Source organism: Notolepis coatsorum (assembly GCF_963971535.1).
Source record: "Notolepis coatsorum genome assembly, chromosome: 15".
Taxonomy (NCBI): Eukaryota; Metazoa; Chordata; class Actinopteri; order Aulopiformes; family Paralepididae; genus Notolepis; species Notolepis coatsorum.
This window is the reverse complement of record NC_140179.1, coordinates 30,013,202-30,033,794: the sequence shown is the minus strand read 5'-3', so window position 1 is coordinate 30,033,794 and position 20,593 is coordinate 30,013,202.

Here is a 20,593-nt window from a genome sequence, read left to right as displayed (position 1 = left end):
ATAAGTCTAATTTTCAGGTGAAATGCAACTCTCTAATAACAAACATTAACACATCCCACGCCGGAAACGGCTTACGACGTGTTTCAAGTTCATGCGAATTCTGCCATTCCACGGCGTACGACGTTATTGAGATCATATAAAAAAATTTCGCCATGTTATTCATAATTCCCTCATGGAGCCTGGTCTGATGCAGTGGGAGCCTGCACAACTCTGCAACGCTTCAATACTGCCGCCTGGTGGATGATCGGCGAGTTGCAACTGGAAGTTGATCTCTGGAGATCTCCGGTGCATCTGGCAAATGCGTCCGGCACTCGCATATTGTTGCGGGACTGTAGACACACGTCCGTGTGTAGCGATCGCTGCCATAACGCAATAATCGATACGATTTGGGCGTTTATTATGATTATACAAACCGGAAATGGATTTAGGAGATCAGCGTCAAATAAGTCGTATCTTTTTCCTCCAGTCTCATCGTCGAACGGTAAGAGGACGCTGACGTCATTTTCAGCGCGTTTGTTTATTATTATCCATGAAAACTGCTCTGATCAATATATCACCCATACTACATAAAGCATTTACTGACGATCACGGAATTATAAACGACCCCCCCCCCCCCCGTTCATCCCCGCATGATAAGTCATAACGTTTAGGATCATGTACAGTTGAAATTTTTAATATAGCGTGTATCGCCAACAAACGGCATTTGATAATCTATATATATGCGTTTATGCCTATATCTCACGTTCTAGGGCCCTCATTCATCAACGTGTCTTACGCACAGATATGTGCTTAACCTGTGCGTACGACCATTTCTAAGCAAAGAGTGGGATTCATCAATTTCAACTTGAACTTAACTTCGTGCTTATGTGTACGCACAGCTCGGAGCACACTTAGCTGACGCCCAGTGGTAGAATATATTATTACAACAAGGAAATGAGCTTCTGTGCATTAGTTTCAACACTGGCATGTTCTGTATGAACCGTAATTCATTATAGTTCATTGTAAAATAGCAACAGTAGTGTAATTATGGTCAAAACCCTATAAATAGCATTTGGAATAATAGATCTTTCTCTCAGAATGAATGCAGCATGGTTTATATAGCGTTATCGGAATATACGGGGTGTACTGACTGACTGCGCTCCGCGTAGCTCAACTCGTTATTATTTTGCGCACAGACCGCAGAAACACGGGAACGTTTTGATTATATTTAAAAGGCTTTACGTTAAACGAAACAAGTGGAATTTCGAAGCTGTAAGCAGAATACAAGTCATATGAACACCCACGATATAGTGTTCTTCCCCCTTTTTACTGTATAAGAAAGAATAAAAAACACATTGCAATGACACCAGGGTGTATGTGTATTATAAAACCCTTGCAATAATGTGTCTTAAATGAATGAAAAGCATACATGCTCTGGACACAGAGCATATCGTGTGGGTGATATGACTTGTATTATGCTTACAGAATTCCACGTATTTAGTTTTACAATGTCAAAGCCTTTTAATGTAAATCAAAACGTTCCCGTATTTCTGCAATCTATGTGCAAAATAATAACGGGTTGAGTTCTAACAAAGAACATATTACATGCTGGTATGCTGATAGAGTAAACTATTATATGAATATGATATGATATAAGGTATACACTGGTCCGTCGCATACACTGGTATGCGCAAGTTACTGTTGCATAATGTAGGCTATGGCTGCTATTATATGTAATTCATATAGGCTACCTAATAGTATATGATTTTTAGAGGCATCTATTTTGTTGTCGGTAATACCGACAAGAAAATAGATGCCTCTAAAAATCATATAGCCAATCGAACACAACTAATAAAGGCATTCATATTACAGCACGGTTATAATGACACACAACCAACGCCAAACAGTGGTCAACGAACGGTCTTTATTAGTATTTTGAGCTGTCCAGGCAGAATTGCAGCAATGGTCTTAGGGAGCCGTTGATATCTGACATCACCGTTTACAAGTCCGCCTTTTATTTATCCCATAACACGCGTTGTGTCTTCTTGGTTCGACAGCAGTGAACAATCTCCGTGAAGTTTCTCAGAGTTCCGCTCGGGTCAGTCCATTATTTCACATCCCATGGGGGGTGTTTCATCACTTTCATGACCATATATGGATAATCATGCACGAGCATTGACGGTAGAACAAAGAGGTATTTATCAACACGGAGGAGCATAGGACCTGTGTACGCACGGTTGATGAATCCCAATATTTCTGTGCGTGCACTGATTCTAAATTCTGTGCTTACGTGTGGAAATAGAACATTTTCCACGCCACGTTGATGAATGAGGGCCCAGGAATTACTGCAGAAAACGATAAAAACATATTTATATTCTAGACGGTATTTTCGTATGAATCTATGAATGAAAAAGTTAAACGTTCCTACATCCTGAACGATAGATAATCGATGTTGAATGGGCCATAGTAATGTCAATTTAGCAATACAATTTAAAAAGTTATAGCCCTGCAAAGAAGGTAAACATCTCCATAGGCTTAGACTGGTGGAAGTGATCAAACATTGATGGATATAAGCGTGGCAGGGAATGTGTTAAGGCCAACTCCAATGCTAATGCTAATACTAATGCTGTCTCCTCCAGTCCTTCTGTCCCCAAATTCCCACAAGAGGCTTGCGGGGAAAAAAGTGCCACGCTTGCGTCTTTTGTTGCCATGTACCCATCTCCTGTGCTTTTGTGTGTGTGCTTGTGTAATGATTTAGAGTCTGTCGGGCAAACACACTACTGACGGACAGACTCTAAATCAGGGGTTCCAAAACTTTTCAGGCCGCGACCCCCAAATAACGGCGTCAGAGAGCCGCGACCCCCACTATTATAGGAGGTAAATGGTTGAAACATGCAAACGTTCAAACGCACATACACTAATAAGCATTGGAGGCTTTTAACCAGGGCCGAACTCGGGAAATCATTCAGGCCAGGAAGCGTGTAGTCTTTTACCAACGCACTTGCAGTTCCGCGTTCGGGTTCCGCGATCTGATTGGCCAGTGACGTTTCTCTCAGAGCCAATCGCGTTACGCCTATTTCTGCCTCTAACAGCCTGCTAGCTAGCTAACGCCTAGTTCTATCACTGGTTAAGTTTGGCGACTCTTTCGAAGTTGGTTAAGGTTTGGAATCAGGGCTGGTGGTCTATCGCCCTGCTCTAAGACAAACTCTAACCTTAACCAACTTCGAAAGAGTCGCCAAGCTTAACCAGTGATGGAACTAGGCGTCACGCGATTGGCTCTGAGAGAAATGTCACTGGCCAATCAGATTGTGGAAAACTGCAAGTGCGTTGGTAAAAGCCTACACGCGGCCAGGAAATACAAAATATAGCCCCAGTCAGGCCACTTTTTAAGCAGGGGGTCTGGGGGACCCCACCAGGAATTTTTTTGTTACAAAGACTTCATTTCCTGCATTCTGGTGCAGGAATTTTTTTATTTGTACCCTTTAAATGCCAGTGTTTGTGATGGCATCACAAATTATTGTTACAGGCTAGCATATGTATGATTAGCAACAACACTGATTTTGATGGATTTTCAGTTTTTTTGTAATCTGAGATTGAAAAAAATACAATCTTTTATTCAACTTCAGCCCTGATCATAACACCACATATTCATTTTATAATTCTAACCCTTTAAATGCCAGTGTGTGTGATGGCATATATTTGCAGTATATCAAATGCAAAGTAGATTTTTCTGGGGGGGATTATTACAGGCTAGCATGTGTAAAAAAATAAATAAAAAATGTGTAAGGGTCCCGCCTCCACGAATCACATGCGGCTCCCTTTGTGTGTGTGTGAGAGCAAGAGAGAGAGAGAGATAGTTCTCCAACTTGTGTGAGTTGCAGTGATCTCCTGGTTGTTCCCCACCTAGGTTATCTAACTATTATATCTTATATTACTACTATATCTAACTATGCTTCTAAATTCAGTGGCCTGACTGCATAATTTTTATATATATATTTTTTAAATAATCTGGCGACCCCCCGCGGCGGCTCACGACCCCCACTTTGGGAACCCCTGCTCTAAATCATCACACAGGCATGTACACAAAAGCCCCTTAGTGACTTACACACCACACAAGCACACTTATTACACGCACACTGCTGCTAACATACACCTTGTATTGTATAAGTTTGTATAGATAGAATATACGTTGTGTATTGTTTAGTCTAGTTTAGTTTATAGTTTATGCTCTAGTTTATAGCTTATTTATACAGTTAGCATAGCACAGTTTGTATCGATAGAATATACGTTGTGTATTATGTTTAGTTTTAGTTTATAGCTTATTTAGTTATAGTTTATAGTTATAGTTTGTATAGTTAGAATTAAGGCTGTCAAAGTTAACGCGGTATTAGCGCGTTATCGCCCGATTCTATTAACGCCACTATTTTTTTTAACTCACGATTAACTTTTATGAAAAAAATAATTTTTCTTTTTCTTTTTTTGAACTTTTTTTAATTAATTTTTACTAGACTTCACTCAGATGTATCATTGATGCTCTCATTGATACTATGTTTGTTTCTGAAGTGTGTGTGTGTGTGTGTGTATGTGTGTGTGTGTGTGTGTGTGTGTGTGTGTGTGTGTGTGTGTGTGAGATATATAGAGAGAGAGGGGGGGTGAGAGAGATGAGGAAGGGGCAAGAGAGAAAGAGAGCTGGGAGAGTGTGTGTGAGAGAGAGGGGGGGTGATTACTCGGCCCTTGTGTGGGTGAATGTAACAAGTTCCTAACGTTTTCTTTCCCCTGGTCGGGTCGTACTGTTATGGTTTGTAACCGACCCCAATCGCACAACACAAGACAGGTATGAGAGTAAGCCAAAACAGGGCAAATATTTATTATAGAACAAAAAGCGGCACAGTCCCTTTAAGGGAAAACACAAAAACACTAGAGTCAAGGAAATCTGGAAAATGCGGCACTGTGCCTTTAAGAGGCGAACAGGCTAAGGGACTAAGGCCTGGCACGGGGACAGGGGCCCGACGGCGGAGGCCTGGCACGGGGATCCTCCTCCTCCTCTTCGGATGCTGCAGACGGGCAGCGCAGAACAAAGGGGGTCCCAGGGGACCGGGATGGGAACACGCTGTCCTCCCGTGGAATACTAGGGAGCGACGACGAGCCTCACCCCAGGAACGAGGATCACGAAGAGACGCCTTCCTCCCGTGAAATCGGGAGCGATGACGAGCCGGCTTGACGTCTGGAGTGGGAACACTGGAAAACCTCCCGTAGAGAATTAGAGAGCGAAGACGGTGTCCCACTCCAGGCAAACGGCGACAGGTGGTGATGGCTGGCACGTCGTCTCACGCCGGAGACGCGGCAGGTGATGGTAACGTACAGGATGGTAACGTACAGAACTCCATGAACACAGAGTGAACATAGATACAGAGTCCAGAACACAGAACGACCCGACAAGGACTGGAGGGGAGTCTGCAACCTAAGTACTCTCCAGCAGATTGCAAACTCCCAACAGGTGCGTGAGGGTAGAGGAACAGAATGTCCAAGGGTGGGGGCTGGTGAAGAGTAGGAGGCAGGCAAAAGTTCTCACAAGGGTGGGGGCTGGTGAAGGAGAGTAGACAGGGAATGTCCAAAGGTTGGGGCTGGTGAGGAGAGGACAGGGAAATAAGGTCCAGGGAAACAGGCGAATCCTCACAGTACCTCCCCCTCCACGGGAGCCACCGGGCGACCCAAAAAATCAGACAGCGGGGCAGGGGACATGACAAAGCAACAAACAAAAAAAAAACTGGGCCATGCTAGCAGGGGAAGCTACACCTAAAGTGGGGCTAGCAGAGGGACTGGGTAGCTGCCAGAGCATTGCTAGCTACAGGGCCTATGCTAGCTGTAAGGCTACATTAGCATAGAGGCTGCGCTAGCTGCCGGAGCTAGGCTAGCAGACAGGGCTGGACTAGCAAAGGAGAACAAGCTAGCTGAAAGGACAGTCCTAGCTGTGGGGAACAGGGTAGCTAACAGGGGAGCTAACGAGGCTAACAGGGGAGCTAACAGGGAAGCTAACGAGGCTACCAGGGGAGCTAACAGGGGAGCTAACAGGGGAGCTAACAGTGGAACTAAAAGGGGCTAACTCACATACACTGTCTGTGCTGGCTGGGGTCGTCGACTGGTCGGGTCGTACTGTTATGGTTTGTAACCGACCCCAATCGCACAACACAAGACAGGTATGAGAGTAAGTCAAAACAGGGCAAATATTTATTATAGAACAAAAAGCGGCACAGTCCCTTTAAGGGAAAACACAAAAACACTAGAGTCAAGGAAATCTGGAAAATGCGGCACTGTGCCTTTAAGAGGCGAACAGGCTAAGGGACTAAGGCTAAGGGCCAGGGCTAAGGACCAGGGCTAAGTGTCAGGGCCAGGACCAGGGGCACTGGAGAGGGGGACAGGGATAGAGGCCCGGAGAGGCGGGCTGGAGACAGGGACAGAGAACAGGGTTAAGGCCTTGGACAGGGCGAGGGCCAGAGCTGCTTACAGGGATGAGGACAGGGTTCCGACGGCGGAGGCCTGGCACGGGAACAGGGGCCCGACGGCGGAGGCCTAGCACGGGAACAGGGGCCCGACGGCGGAGGCCTGGCACGGGGACAGGGGCCCGACGGCGGAGGCCTGGCACGGGGATCCTCCTCCTCCTCTTCGGATGCTGCAGACGGGCAGTGCAGAACAAAGGGGGTCCCAGGGGACCGGGATGGGAACACGCCGTCCTCCCGTGGAATACTAGGGAGCGACGACAAGCCTCACCCCAGGAACGAGGATCACGAAGAGACGCCTTCCTCCCGTGGAATCGGGAGCGATGACAAGCCGGCTTGACGTCTGGAGTGGGAACACTGGAAAACCTCCCGTAGAGAATTAGAGAGCGAAGACGGTGTCCCACTCCAGGCAAATGGCGACAGGTGGTGATGGCTGGCACGTCGTCTCACGCCGGAGACGCGGCAGGTGATGGTAACGTACAGGATGGTAACGTACAGAACTCCATGAACACAGAGTGAACATAGATACAGAGTCCAGAACACAGAACGACCCGACAAGGACTGGAGGGGAGTCTGCAACCTAAGTACTCTCCAGCAGATTGCAAACTCCCAACAGGTGCGTGAGGGTAGAGGAACAGAATGTCCAAGGGTGGGGGCTGGTGAAGAGTAGGAGGCAGGCAAAAGTTCTCACAAGGGTGGGGGCTGGTGAAGGAGAGTAGACAGGGAATGTCCAAAGGTGGGGGCTGGTGAGGAGAGGACAGGGAAATAAGGTCCAGGGAAACAGGCGAATCCTCACACCCCTATTATTTCATGCACACTTTATTCATTGTTTTAAATTATTATTTTCTTTTATTTTGTGCATCACTCTGTTTTGAATTTGATGCAAATTTGCAATGCATGGGGGGGTCATCCTTTTGTGTTAAATGGCTGCATAAAGCAAGCGTTTGTTGACTCGCATTTTGATAAGAGTATTAAAACTTGAAACTTGAAAAAGATCTGTTTAAGGTAGAAAGAAAATTAAAAAAATGCGATTAATTTGCAATTAATCGCGAGTTAACTATGGACAATCATGCGATTAATCGAGTTAAATATTTTAATCGATTGACAGCACTAGTTAGAATACATTGTGTATTATGTTTAGTCTATAGTTTTAGTGTATAGCCTATAGTTTATAGCTTATTTATACAGTTACTGTAGTATAGTATCATTTGTATAGATAGAATATACGTTGTGTACTATGTTTAGTTTTATAGTTTAGTTTATCGTTTTAGTTCATAGTCATAGTTTATTTATACCTTATTTAGTTTATATTCATAGTTAATGCTTATAGTTATAGTTTGTATAGATAGAATATACATTGTGTACTATGTTTACAAATCTACTACGGTTGAGGAGCCGGGAAAAACAAGCATCTCACATATTTTTCTGAATGTATGTACATTTAAAAAAAATGCTGTAACAATAAAAATATTCTGAATCTGAATCAGAATCCTGGTTTGCATGTGTGTGCGTGTGTGTGTGTGTGTCTTGTGGGGGGCGGGGGGGGGGTGCAGCATGCGTCTGTGAACCAAACACTGAGGAATAAGTGTTTCCCGTGGTGTCCATGGTTACGTTCCTCTGAAGGTGCCTGGTTTGCCCTCTTCTTCTCAGAGGGCCGACAGCTGTGAGTCAGGAAGACCCAGTGGTTCCACTGCTCTCTCACACACACACACACACACACACACACACACACACACACACACACACACACACACACACACACACACACACACACACACACACACACGCACGCACGCACACACACACACACACACACACACACACACACACACACACACACACACACACACACACACACACACACACACACAAAGAGACACACACACACACACACACGCACACACACACTGGTCACGCGGCGCTGGCGGCCAGGCACGGAGAGGTATCTGCGAACACTTTGGAAAAGAGAGCGCGGGCACCAGCGAGGCGAGGCCTCAAGCCCTTAATCGGTCTGATTATTTTAGTAGCCTCAATAATGACAGTGATTATCTAAAAATGCTTGCATTTAAGAACTTTTATTCAGGTTCAATTACCACATTTCGCCCCTGACAAGGCCCTCCAACCACCCAAATAGTCCCAAACACTAAGGGGAAAATTAAGGTCCCTGAAAGGTTATACATGCAAGGCTCATCACCGCGCAGGATTATGTTTTTCACCCTGCATGTTCTTCTGGGATTATTATTCATATTTGTTAAATTAGCAGACAGGCCTCGTATTTTCCCTTGAACTGTGTTTTGAGGAGTGCATTTAATGAGTCGGATTAACAGGGCTTCAGTTGAGATGGAGCAGCTATTCAATTCGGTCTCCAGCTGAAAACCTGGCGTACAGCAGCAGGCCTTACAGTCCAGCTCCTGATGAACCACGGCCTCTCTCTCTCACGGTCTCTCTCTCTCACGATACAAGATACAAGATACTTTAATGCCACACAACGATGGTTGGTGGTAATTGTTTTCGGTACAGTTTGTTAAAAGCACTGGGACATCAACATGAAACATCAGACATCAAACGCCCCCCCCCCCCCCCCCCCCCCCCCCCCCCCCCCCTCCCACATAGATACATAAATACATACAGGACAGTCGGACTGCTGTGGGGAAAAAACTGTTTGTGAAGCGTGTGTGTGTGTGAGGACCTGAGCTCGTTTGCAGGGAGGGTATAACTGTAAGTTTTTTTCTAATTAAACGCAGGTGAATGAAAATTGTTACCAGGTTCAAAAGTCTAACAGCATGTGCACGTAAAGAAAATCTCCCTTTTAAGTGCAAACGAAGGTAATGCAGTAATGTCGACGGGTGATTTAGCATTTTTAAATGTCTTAGAGAGTGAGACCCCCCCCCCCCCCCCCCAACCCAAAAGAAAGGCTCACTAGGATGCTTTCATTCACACGGTGTATCACGGTACTTTTTGGTGCAACCAGAGAGGGTGGCGCAGTCTATCTAAACTAAACCAAACGCAGTCCGGAGGCACCACCGCGACGGCAGTCATCGAGAATAAAGAATAAAGAATAAAATGTAATAAATAAAAAGCTTGACAAACAGCTTCGCTCCTTTCCTTTAGAGACAGGTCTGACGGAGGATGAAGAAAGGTGGAGTAACCGAAGATGGCAACACTTCTGACCCCAGGTTCCTGTGTGTGGTGAATGGAGCCTACTGTTCCTCAGTGGCCCACAGGCAGAGAGAGAGGGAGACGGAGAGAGGCAGACACAGAGGAGTCTGGGAGGAGGAGGAGGGAGGGAGGGGACGGTTTAAAGTTGTTGTCATCATCATCTCCTCGGCACTTTTATCCGGTGTATTCTCCCCGGCGGCGTCGTGGGCCGCATCCGATCCATCTGGTGTCTGTAAATGATAGTGTTGGTTGAGACGGCGAGGAGGTCTCTTCCTGATATTCATGGCTTTGTGAAGAGAGAACAAATAAAACGTGGAAAAGCTGGACAGACACCCGGAAGGTGAAGAAGATGCACACGGGAGAGCGTTGGGAGACGATGCCAGTGGGGCATTTTGTCACGATACCTTCACCTCCCCTACACAGACCCACTCTGTTATCCATACCTTCACCTCCCGTACACAGACCCACTGTTATCCATACCTTCACCTCCCCTACACAGACCCACTGTTATCCATACCTTCACCTCCCATACACAGACCCACTGTTATCCATACCTCCACCTCCCCTACACAGACCCACTCTGTTATCCATACTTCACCTCCCCTACACAGACCCACTGTTATCCATACCTCCACCTCCCCTACACAGACCCACTCTGTTATCCATACTTCACCTCCCCTACACAGACCCACTGTTATCCATACCTTCACCTCCCCTACACAGACCCACTCTTTTATCCATACCTCCACCTCCCCTACACAGACCCACTCTGTTATCCATACTTCACCTCCCCTACACAGACCCACTGTTATCCATACCTTCACCTCCCCTACACAGACCCACTCTTTTATCCATACCTCCACCTCCCCTACACAGACCCACTCTGTTATCCATACTTCACCTCCCCTACACAGACCCACTGTTATCCATACCTTCACCTCCCCTACACAGACCTACTGTTATCCATACCTCCACCTCCCCTACACAGACCCACTGTTATCCATACCTTCACCTCCCCTACACAGACCCACTGTTATCCATACCTTCACCTCCCGTACACAGACCCACTGTTATCCATACCTCCACCTCCCCTACACAGACCCACTGTTATCCATACCTTCACCTCCCCTACACAGACCCACTGTGTTATCCATACCTTCACCTCCCGTACACAGACCCACTGTTATCCATACCTCCACCTCCCCTACACAGACCCACTGTTATCCATACCTTCACCTCCCCTACACAGACCCACTCTGTTATCCATACCTCCACCTCCCCTACACAGACCCACTCTGTTATCCATACCTTCACCTCCCCTACACAGACCCACTCTGTTATCCATACCTCCACCTCCCCTACACAGACCCACTCTGTTATCCATACCTTCACCTCCCCTACACAGACCCACTCTGTTATCCATACCTTCACCTCCCCTACACAGACCCACTCTGTTATCCATACCTTCACCTCCCCTACACAGACCCACTGTTATCCATACCTTCCCCTCCCCTACACAGACCCACTGTTATCCATACCTTCACCTCCCCTACACAGACCCACTCTGTTATCCACGTTGGTTTGGTCCCAGTGGCCCTCATCTCCACTGAAGCCAATAGACCTGGGGACTGGGGACCTGTGATTTCTCCCCATTGTAGCCCTTTTTTTTTTTTTTTTTTTTTTTTTTTTACATTTAATTAACCTTTATTTACCCAGGCAAGCAAGTAAGAACAAATTCTTATTTTATTTATTGTCAAAAGTATGCATACTGTTGTGTTAATTCCATGACAAGAGATATGTAATGTTAATTACCTGAAATTATTCCGTTTTTGGGGGGGGGGGGGGGGGGAAACCCAGCATATACCGGTATCGGTTGATATCGGTATCGGAAATTAAGAGTTGGACAATATCGGTATATCGGATATCGGTAAAAAAGCCAATATCGAACATCCCTAATTACTATCCATCTATTAAAACGAATAGATGTAACTAAGTATTACAGCCAAACCGTATCATGTAGGTTCATCATCTTTGACGGAGGTATATATTAGTTCATTTTTATCAGGGTTCCCACAGACATTGCTAAATGAAATTCAAGGACTTTTAAGTGCTTTTCCAAGACTTTTTAAGTACCTTGTAAAATTGGCTGTTTTCAAGGAATTCCAGGCCTTGACTTTTTTAAATCAAGCACTTTAAGCACTTCAAGGACCTTGTGCGAACCCTGTCTTATACTGTTACAACCAATACAGGTAAATGTTTTTTTTTCTTTTTTTTAACTACATTTTTTTATTAACATTTATAGACAAACAACACTTACACAATACCTACTGTTGTGAAGGGCCAGATTAAACCGAATATATATATTTATTTATATATATATATTTAATTGTATTTGTATATTCTCTAATATTCCCTGATATCCCTTGTATATTCCTTGTACAATATGCATTGAATATCCATTCTAGCCTACTGAACATCCCATAATAGTCTCCATTCTACTATTGGTCGAGACCTTGGTGCCAGGCTGCCATACCCCCCAGACCCAGTTCAAACGTACCGCTCAACATGTACGAACAAGTCCTAGTTCCGCGTAGGAATCTGGCTACCGCACCACTAACGGGACTATTTGTTCATAGTGCGTATATATACTGCGCTACTAAAGTAGGACTTCCTTTTCAGTCCAGTTTCTTACCCTCCAATAGAGTGACAGACGTAAAGCCTCCCCGCGACGCCACGTGTGGGAGTAAGGCCAAGTTCGGCCTACCATCGGTATTGAGACATCGTGTATATTAATATTTGAATAGTCATATTTGGCACTATATCGTCGAGTTGGACGTAGTCTATTAAGCTAATAATAGTCTGTTAATATATAGTGCTTCGTACGGTGAGAATACTACCGTAGTCAGTACCCCATCGTTTCGGGCAGAGAACTGGCTGTTTATCCAGGATGATCGACCCCATGTGAGATTGCACCCGAGGAGCCCCAGAGCCGACGAGCGAGTGGACCTGTATACCGGATTATTCTACCGACGACAGCCCGCCTTCCCAGGCACGGATTATGCTTTGTATACGTTGATTATTCCATGGATAAAGACCCCCGACACTGCCGTGTGTTGGAACCCCCCCCCCTGGAGAGGACGCAAGGTGAGGAGACGCTCTGCAAGACGAGGTCGCTTCACGTCTCTCCTCCGTGGACCGGAGGACGCCGGCCCACAAAGAGTCCACCTGCTTTCATCTGTGGTCCAAGGATCGCCGGCGCATTGAACGGCACTACAGTGGGTTCACCTGGGATACCCTTGGCCGGATGAGGCAGCCGGACTCTACCCCCCCCCCCCTTCCTACTCCTGTCGGCTTACAAGCGACCGGATTAACCCCCCCCCTAGTGTATCCAGTCTATAATCATTAAAGTATCATTGCTGTTATTCCTTAACTATTCCAGGTCGTATATGTACCACCTGCGCCTTCAGAGATTGGACATTCTCTATTGATATACCGACGAATACTCTTGCCATAAAAGTGCATACTAATTCCCATTCATAAATGTGATTGATTTGATTAAGTGCTTGCTCTACACACCATCGCTGTGTAGAAATAAAGACCTATTTCTAATTCGTACATTTGTGTTGGATCCGTTTCATCTACGTGACAGTGTTCATCATAATATATTTATGCCGAGTACTGGGTGGCCGAATATTAAGTACAAAGGTAGTGGTAATAAGTATCATATCTAGTAATACAGTCAGGGAATTGTACCCCTCAGTTACAATTGGTCCTTCGAGCCGGAGGGTAATTAGTGTAATATTAATATAGTGTTATTAATATTGAAATGGCCTATGATGAACACTCCACGAAACGATCCTCCTAACCAACGCCCGCAGCGCGAACGACGGCTCCCTCAGTACTTAGAGGCTTACGCTGTCAGTCAACAACCTAGTCTTCTACTAACAGTAAACGCGGTAAAACTAGAAAGTAAAAGTATGTCTAACCCCAACGCCCAGACTACCCCGACCATAGAGGCCCCTACGGGTTCTAATGTAACTGACCAAGTTCACGGTGGGGACCAGTGGGAACCAGACATGACTTCACACCCCGCCAGTACTGAAGAAGTAGTCCCCGATGAGTCCCGGGAGGAATACAACGCTACCGAGAGAGAACTCGGCACGGAAGAAGACGGGGAGAGCACCGTGGAGATAGAGCTCCAAGGCTCCGCAAGGAGTACCCCGAGGGAAGGCTCCCCTATACAACCGCCTTCTCCCAGCGAGGCAGAGAGGACCCTACAGCAGGCCTTCCTCATCAGCCTGAACGCCGCTGCTGAACGCGACCGACTGCAGATCCAGCAGCGGAGCGAAGAAGAGCATATACGTCTAGAAATAAGACGCATTCAGAGAGAAGAGAATGTGGCCCGAGACCGAGCAGACAGCCAGCGAGCAGCTGCTGGTGCTCTACGGGACGCAGAGCGCGACAGACAGCAAGCGCAACTAATAGAACAGCTGATCAGACGGACAACACCCTCTCCCTCCGCCAGAGGCTCCAGGAACTCGTCTAGACACACCTCCAGGGCGGCATCCCCTAGCCGAGTAAACAACCCTGAACTTGACCAACAGACGAGGTCTATACCCCCCACAGACCACCTCCCCCCACCGGTCCAAGCGAGACCTAGCAACCGGGAAGGAGCAGCATATCCTGTGGAGAGGCTAAACCAGAGACTACAAGCACTGGATGACCTAACTGAAGACGAAGAGGAAGAGGAGGAGAACCACGCCCGACGACAGCACAGTACTCTACCGGACCAGGAGGTCCGGTACAGCCCAGGCTATACTCCCGCGGAGCTGCGCTACAGACCCCCGACTCTATACACGGGTGAGCACGACGCACGACCCGCACCGAGGAACAGCACCTGGACAAGCGGGCCATGGTACACTGCCGGTACCAGCCCATACCAAGGAGCGGGAGGAGACTCGCCTAGGAGGCCTCTCCCCCAACGCTCGCCGATGTATCCACAGTCAGCGTCATACATTGGCACGCCTATGGTACCCGACTTCACCCAAGAGAACCGGGCCCAGTATACAGAACTCCGCATGTGTCTGGAGACCATGTTGGTGGATGTATTGGATGAACGCCATAAATACGGCATCCTACTGAAGCACTTAAAGGTACCCCGCGCACATAATATAGCGCTCGCCTACGCGACTTAAACCACCCCATACACAGCAGCGCTGGTAGCATTGGACCAGAGGTATGGGCGCATATGGGATTACGTGATCCAGGAGATCCGACACATCGACCGCTTACCCCCAGCAATAGACAATCGAGCACTGGACGACCTGTCCATCAGAGTGCAGTCCCTGGTAGGGATGTTGGGAGCGCAGAGAGAGAAGGGGAGGCATGAACTTTACGCCAACTCAAATGTGGAAAGGATCTTGGAGAAGCTGCCGCCCGCTCGACAGGAGCGTTTTAGGCGGCAGAGAGACCACCGAGACCCGAATGGCCCCGAACCGAACCTCCTCGATCTAGCAGACTTCCTGGCGAGAGAAGTCAGCAGCCTACGGCTAGATACATTCGGACGGAGCACCCCTGGCTCCAGAGAAGGAACCAGACGACTAAATGATGGAAGAAGATCGGTGACTGTGATGCACCAATCGGAGTCAGTACCGAGCAGCAGGAGCCACAGTACCCCCTCCAGAACGGAGAAGTGGAAGATAGTGTGCCCCTACTGTGAGAAAGAACACTGGCTAGCGCAATGTGACTCCTTCCCCAAGCTGAACGCGGAGGAAGCAAGTCAATGGATAAAGTCCAACAAGCGCTGTTTTCGCTGTGCGCGCTCACACATGGCAGCCGAATGCCGCTTAAAGAAAAGGTGCACCAAGTGCGATGGAGCCCATCTGGACATACTTCACGACAGTAACAGACGGCGCCCTTCACCCGCACCATCCAGCAGCAAAGCGAGCGTCATGTACATCGATCCCGCCAGCAGCAGTGGAGCCCGAGTACTCCTAAAAGTAGTGCGTGTGACACTAAGCTACCAGAATAAAGTCCTGGACACTTACGCCGTCCTCGATGACGGGTCAGAGAAGACCCTTCTGCTCGCCTCCGCTGCGGCCCAGCTAGGGCTGCGGGGAAGCGAAACCCAAATGACAATTCGGACAATAAGACGAGATTTGAAGACGATAAAGGGCGAGAATGTCTCATTCTCTATCGCAGCAAGCGGCCAGCCTGAGCGACGGTACCAGATTACAGACGCTTTCACCAGCCAAGAAATAGGACTGTCGCGGTACACATACCCCGTCGCCAAGCTGATGGAGAAATATGTACATCTGCGCAAGTTACCGATCCCGCTCATAGACAATGCTATGCCGACCCTGTTGATAGGCTCTGACCATGCAGACCTCATTGTCCCGATAGACCGGGTTCATACCGGACCCCGAGGCTGTCCTGCAGCAGTCGAGACCCGTTTGGGATGGACTCTCCAAGGCCCGCTCGCCAAATCTCTCAACCGAAGTACAGCCACTAGATGTCTCCACTCCCGAGTCACAGAGGGAGAAACCGCACTCCTGCAACACGTAGAGCGGCTATGGACCTTGGAACAAATGCCCTTTAAGAACGGAAAGAAAGACATTCGCTCTAAAGATGACATTTACGCCATTCACCTCCTCGAGACAGGGACCAAGAGAGTCCCGGTCAACGGCGTGTTGAGATACGCCACGCCACTCCTGCGGCGAGAAGGAATGCCTACTTTCCACGCCAAGACAGACGCCACAGAACGGTACCTGCTGAACACGGAGCGGCGCTTAGCCAAGAACCCCGCCCAAGAGAGTGTATACCGCGCTGAGATTGAGAAGCTCATCACAGCGGGACACGTCACAAAGATGGACATTAAAGAGGCTGACCAGACCACTGAATCGTGGTACGTGCCTCACCACAAGGTCCATCACAACGGTAAAGACCGCATAGTATTTAACTGCAGCTACCAGATCGGATCCCAAAATCTGAATAAAGAGTTACTGCCCGGTCCCACACTCGGCCCCTCCCTACTCTGCGTTCTACTCCGCTTCCGCCAGGAAAAGGTGGCTATCAGCGGGGACATTAAAGGAATGTTCCTGCAGGTGAGATTAGTAGAGGAGGACAAGCCCCTGTTACGGTTCCTATGGAGAGAGAAGCCAGGAGATGAGCACCCAGCCATCTACCAATGGGAAGTCCTCCCCTTCGGAACGACGTGCAGCCCCTGCTGTGCTACATTTGCACTACAGAAACATGTAGCAGAGGACCCAGCAGCGGACGAAGAGGTCCGACACAGCGTAAAGAACAGCTTCTACGTAGACAACTGTCTACAAAGCCTTTCAACCCAGGAAGAAGCCGAGGCTCTCCTGATTAAACTCCGCGCCTCATTGATCAAAGGCGGCTTTGATCTCAGGCAGTGGGCCAGCAGCGATCCGCAAGTACTGCGCAGCCTCTCCTCCGAGGACAAGGCAGCCAGCAGCGAGACCTGGATGGCTACAATCCCGGGAGAAGCCCAGGAGATGACCCTGGGATTGGTGTGGCGATTCAAAACAGATTCGCTTCACTACAGACACAAGCCCCTGACTACGGAGCAGGGAAGGCCGGCGGCGGCGCCGACCACCAGACGGAGTGTGTACACAACACTCGCCCGACAATATGACCCGCTAGGATGTATTCTACCGTACACCACCAGGGCAAAAATGATTGTACGAGCATTGTGGGACAAGGACCAGGGCTGGGACGACCCCATTCCCGCACACCTTGCATCCACCTGGAGAGAGTGGGAGATGGAGCTCCACTCACTCCCAGGCGTTAATATGCGCCGAAGCTACTTCCCACCCACGGTGAGGCCAGAGACATGTAAAATGGACTTACACGTCTTCAGTGACGCCTCAGAGGTCGCATACGGATCAGTAGCCTACTTGCGGGCCCAAGAAAAGGGGGGAGAGATCTACACAGCATTTGTCCTCGCCCGCTCGAGAATAGCCCCACGCAAGCAACAATCTATCCCACGTCTAGAGCTCTGCGCAGCCCTAGCCGGAGCGCACCTAGCCACGCTCATCCAACGTGAGCTCACCATACCGGTGTCTAGAACAATCCTGTGGTCAGATTCCACGACAGTACTCGCCTGGATCAAATCGGACTCATGCAAGTACAAAGTCTTCGTGGGAGTCAGAGTCACCGAGATTCAAGACTTAACCGAAGAGTTAACCGGAGAAACAGAGTGGCGCTACGTTGATACAAAACAGAACCCAGCTGACGTCATCACCCGAGGAATGCCCCTAGATGACCTCACCCGTCGCAATGTCTACAGTGACGGCCCCGCATTCCTAAGACTCCCGGAAGGACAGTGGCCCATGCCTATCCCGAGGGAAGCAAGTCCAGAGGAGGTGGAAAATAAGAAGTCTGTGTTCTGTGGATTGAGCACCGTAGCCTCCACCGACCCTAACATAGACGATTGCACGTCCATAGAGAGTGCACAACAAAGAACATTCCTGCGGTACCACCCGGAGTGCAAGTCCCCCGCTGATATGTCAGCAGCTAACTACGAGGAAGCAGAATTGCTTCTACTGCAGCGAGCCCAGAGAGACTCGTTCCCCGATGAATTGGCCTGTCTACAGGGAGGAAAGCCCGTCCCATCCGACAGCAGATTAATTCATCTGGCCCCCGAGAGCGACGCTCATACCCTCATCAGAGTGGGTGGTCGCCTACGCAGAGCCCCCAATCTACCGGATGACATTAAATACCCGATCGTATTGAACAGCCGACACAAGGTCACAGAGCTGATTATAAAGAAATACGATGAGGATGTACATCACGCAGGAGCAGAAAGAGTCTTCGCGGAAATCAGACGTCGTTACTGGATCCTACAAGGAAGAGAGGCGGTACGACGCTTCCAGCGAACATGTCTAGACTGCCGCAAGTGGCGCGCGCAGCCCAGCATACCAAGGATGGCTGACCTTCCTCCATGTCGCCTCCGAATCGGTGACAAGCCATTCCACTCAACGGGTATGGACTGCTTTGGCCCGCTGCACATAAAGAAAGGAAGAGGAACCGAGAAGCGGTGGGGTATTGTATTCAAATGCATGACCACCAGAGCGATACACATCGAGCTTCTCCCGACCATGAGCACAGACTCATTCCTTATGGCCTTCTGTAGATTCACATCACGGAAAGGAAGACCGTCTACCCTATTGTCCGATCATGGGACAAACTTCAAAGGCGGCGAAAGAGAGCTGAGAGAGAGCTTCCAAGCTATGGGCCCAGAACTTAAGACCCACCTCGCTCCAGCACAGGTTGATTTCCAATTCAACCCCCCAAACGCACCCCACTTCGGTGGTACTTGGGAACGGGAAGTGCGTTCCATAAAGACAGCCCTGTACGCAGTACTTGGGGCCCAGACTGTGGCGGAAGAAGTCCTAATGACAGTCCTCACGGAGATTGAGGGAGTATTGAACTCTAAGCCCCTCGGCTACGTCTCCAGCGATGTGGCGGATATCGACCCAGTTACCCCCAACACACTCCTGATGGGGCGGCTAGATCCTGCATTACCCCAGACAATGTACCGGCCTGAAGAAGCGAACGGCCAACGAATGTGGAGGTACAGCCAAGTATTAGCCGACAAGTTTGGAGCAGTTTCCTACTGCACTACCTACCGTCTCTACAGACCCGCCAGAAGTGGGTAAAGGAGAGAGACAATTTGACAGAAGGAACAGTCGTCATGATTATTGATCAATCACTGCCCAGAGCTATGTGGCCGGCCGGCCGCGTAAGCAAAGTGATCACCGGTGCCGACGGCAAGGTCCGAGCAGCTGAAGTGCTTGTCCAGGGTCGCACTTACACCCGTCCCGTGGCGAGGCTCATAGAACTGCCCCGACTCCCAGACACAATCGATGATGACCATGACCCTATAACCCTATGACTTTGTGAAGTTGACTGACCCCTACAGCAAACCCTTATGTGTAAATAGACAACGCGATTAATCTGTCTCTGCTTAACTGATTAGGTCTGGGACCAATCAGGGGGTGGCTGTTGTGAAGGGCCAGATTAAACCGAATATATATATTTATTTATATATATATATTTAATTGTATTTGTATATTCTCTAATATTCCCTGATATCCCTTGTATATTCCTTGTACAATATGCATTGAATATCCATTCTAGCCTACTGAACATCCCATAATAGTCTCCATTCTACTATTGGTCGAGACCTTGGTGCCAGGCTGCCATACCCCCCAGACCCAGTTCAAACGTACCGCTCAACATGTACGAACAAGTCCTAGTTCCGCGTAGGAATCTGGCTACCGCACCACTAACGGGACTATTTGTTCATAGTGCGTATATATACTGCGCTACTAAAGTAGGACTTCCTTTTCAGTCCAGTTTCTTACCCTCCAATAGAGTGACAGACGTAAAGCCTCCCCGCGACGCCACGTGTGGGAGTAAGGCCAAGTTCGGCCTACCATCGGTATTGAGACATCGTGTATATTAATATTTGAATAGTCATATTTGGCACTATATCGTCGAGTTGGACGTAGTCTATTAAGCTAATAATAGTCTGTTAATATATAGTGCTTCGTACGGTGAGAATACTACCGTAGTCAGTACCCCATCGTTTCGGGCAGAGAACTGGCTGTTTATCCAGGATGATCGACCCCATGTGAGATTGCACCCGAGGAGCCCCAGAGCCGACGAGCGAGTGGACCTGTATACCGGATTATTCTACCGACGACAGCCCGCCTTCCCAGGCACGGATTATGCTTTGTATACGTTGATTATTCCATGGATAAAGACCCCCGACACTGCCGTGTGTTGGAACCCCCCCCCCTGGAGAGGACGCAAGGTGAGGAGACGCTCTGCAAGACGAGGTCGCTTCACGTCTCTCCTCCGTGGACCGGAGGACGCCGGCCCACAAAGAGTCCACCTGCTTTCATCTGTGGTCCAAGGATCGCCGGCGC